This window comes from Gopherus flavomarginatus, chromosome 12, assembly GCF_025201925.1.
Source record: "Gopherus flavomarginatus isolate rGopFla2 chromosome 12, rGopFla2.mat.asm, whole genome shotgun sequence".
Classification (NCBI taxonomy): domain Eukaryota; kingdom Metazoa; phylum Chordata; order Testudines; family Testudinidae; genus Gopherus; species Gopherus flavomarginatus.
The window spans coordinates 15,021,147-15,024,489 of NC_066628.1; the positions used below are offsets into that span (position 1 = coordinate 15,021,147).

General features: G+C 41.2%; 1 pseudogene; it reads right to left on the bottom strand.

Moving 5' to 3' along the window:
- Positions 1-1,768: 1,768 nt before the first annotated feature.
- Positions 1,769-2,740, bottom strand: LOC127032823 (olfactory receptor 10A7-like; annotated as a pseudogene).
- Positions 2,741-3,343: the final 603 nt, after the last annotated feature.

Sequence of the window (3,343 nt, forward strand, 5' to 3'; positions counted from 1 at the left end):
GCACTTCTACAGACTAAGGACCAAATGGCTAGGCAGCAGTTCTGCAGAAAAGGACCTAGGGGTTACAGTGGACGAGAAACTGGATATGAGTGAACTGTGTGTCCTTGTTGCCAAGAAGGCTAATGGTATTTTGGGCGGTATAAGTAGGAACATTGCCAGCAGATCGAGGGACTTGAGCATTCCCCTCTATTTGGCATTGGTGAGGCCTCATCTGGAGTTCTGTGTCCAGTTTTGGGCCCCACACTACAAGAAGGATGTGGAAAAATTGGAAAGAGTTCAACGGAGGACAAAAAAAATGATTAGAAGGTGGAGCATATGATTTATGAGGAGAGATTAAGGGGATTGGGATTATTTAGTCTGCAGAAGAGAAAAATGAGGGGAGATTTCATAGCTGCTTTCAACTATCTGATGAGGGATTCCAAAAAGGATGGAGCTCGGCTGTTCTCAATGGTGGCAGATGATGGAACAAGAAGCAATGGTCTCAAGTAGTAGTGGGGGAGGTCTAGGTTGGATATTAGGAAACACTATTTCACTAGGAGGATGGTGAAGCACTGGAATGGATTACCTAGGGAGGTGGTGGAGTCTCCTTCCTTAGAGGTTTTTAAGGTCAGGCTTGACAAAGTCCTTGATGGGATGATTTAGTTGGGGACTGGTCCTGCTTGAGCAGGAGGTTGTACAAGATGAACTCCTGATGTCCTTTCCAACCCTGATATTCTATGATTCTATGATTCCCTAATAGGATTGAGAGACTCAGGAGTTGGCCGAAGGGTCTGTGGAGAAAAATTCTTTTTTGTAGTGTACCTAGAGTGGAGAAATTGGAGATCAAGCAGTCCTATGGCCTACTTTATATGGACAAATTCTAGGAAGGGGAGGGAAGTATGAATATCCACTACCTTGCATCTTGTGCAATCATTCACGCCTCTGAATAAGAATATAAATGCTCAGGACCTATTTCTCCTCTGACTTATGCCTCTGATGTTAGTGCAGTCACTTCTGATTTACACTGGTATCAGTCAGAGAAGAATCAGGCACTATTATTCTGCTCTGGAAGCATATTACAAGTGTATTCAACTACAGAAGTTGCAAGGCCATGGAGATTCATGCCATCATATTCCACAGTTTCTTTCAAACCTTGTCCAACCAAGGCAGGGATGAATGAAAATTCAGAGGAACTTTCCTCACATATAGGAAGGAATGACTGAACCATCAGCTTACCTTGCCACAACCAAACCAAACATTCATGATTAAATTAATAGCATTTGGTCAACATTAATCTTAATGGTGCAATGAACCAAGAAATGATGCTATCCATATTCCCTTCGCATGCAAGATCTCCTCAATAAATATTGATATCTAGAAGACAATCATATACCCATGTGATCTCCAATACAATGATTTTACATAGAGGACATTATTTTCCAAAATTAGATATTTCAACAACATTTTTCATTGCAATTTTGAGTTGAAATGAAAAAAATGAAAGCCTATTTATATTAAATGCAGATGATTTTTTGTGATTTTTTTTCTGTGTTTCAATCAGCAATGGAGATGATAATTATTTCTGAAACTTTGATAGTGTTTTTTGGCCAAAATTTATAATTCTAATGCATGTAAAAATTGGACAGAACATTAACATTTTATGTGTTTCTTTTTTGCAATTTTTGGACACTAGTTCAACCATAGCATTGAATGCCATTGACTTCAAAAGAGCTGCTCAAGATTTGCACAGTTGTATAACTGACATCAGAAAAAAAGATGTGTATCCAAATTACTTTCTATGAGATAATGTTTTTCTCTTGATCATGTCCCCCAATATTCTCCTCAGAGCCTCTTTTACCTCCTTGTTCCTCAGGCTGTAGATAAAAGGATTCAAGGTCGGGGTGACAGTTGTGTATATCAGAGATAGCACTTTGTTACTGTCTCGTAAGTTAATGGAGTTGGGTCTTAAATAGATCAGACTGCTGCAGCCATAATACAATGTCACCACAATGAGGTGTGAGAAGCATGTGGAGAAGGCTTTGTGTCTGCCTTTAGCCGATGCCATCATTAAAATGGTGGAGATAATAAAGATGTAGGACACAAGGATGAGAGTAAATGCAGTGAAGATGACCAGTATAGAAGCTGAAAACAACTGCATTTCATACTGAGAGGTGTCAATGCAAGAAAGCTTAATCAATGGCGAAATATCACAGAAAAAATAGTTTATCTTATTGGAGCCACAAAATGGCAAGGTGAACACCCAGACTGTCTGTACTAGAGACACCACATTCCCACTGAACCATGAGAGAACTGCCAATGAAAGGCACACCATCCTGTTCATGATGAACCTGTACCTCAGTGGGTTGCATATGGCCACATAGCGATCATACGCCATGGCAGCCAGAAGGAAGCAATCAGAGGCCCCAAGAAAGAGCAGGAAATACATTTGTACAACACAGTCCATGTATGAAATGCTCTTGTCCTCTGAGAGGAAGTTCACCAGCATCTTGGGGACAGTGACCGAGGCGTAGCAGATCTACAGGAAGGATAAGACCCGGAGAAAGAAATACATGGGGTTGTGAAAAGCTGGGTCCATGGTGATTGTGATGAGAAGGATGTTCCCACTCAGTGTAATGATGTAAAATAACAGATAGATGGAGAACAGAGGCACTTCCAGCTCGTGATGGTTGGACAATCCCTGTAAAATGAATTCAGTCACCACAGTGAGGTTCCTCCTTCTTGATTCTTCTGCTTATTTCATCTGTGGGGGGTCAATAACTATCTAGGTAACATGTGGAGGAATGACCCACTGCAGCAACTAAGTGGGGGATGTTCAAAGGCACATATGGGATTTATGGACCCAATTCCCATGGACATTCAGTAGGAGTTGTGGCCCGCATCCCCAAAGGTATGTGAGTGGCTACTTCCCATTGATTTCTAGGGGAGTTAGGCACCTGAATACTTTAAAATGTCTGGGAGCCTAACTGCCACATGTGCCTTTGAAAATCTTCCCCATGAGCCATAAGGGCAAATTCTTTCTTCATGTCGCCCAGTTCAAATCTCGAGGCTCATTCCAAAATCCCTGTGTGGGTTGATTGGCATTTCCATACTCTAGATATGGACAGAAAACGGAAATAAATGTCTCAAGAAAAAGAATCACCCCCAAAAGTTCATAATTTCTGTGTGAGCAGTCAGGACTGCCTGGAAAGGACACCTCAGTTAGACAGATAGACTCACAGATAAACCAACAGAAAGATACACCGACACACAGGCAGACCAATAGAAATACAGATAGACCAATAGATATATAGACCAGTAGACCAATGGATAGATTTTACTTGGACCCATGTTACTTGTTTAAATT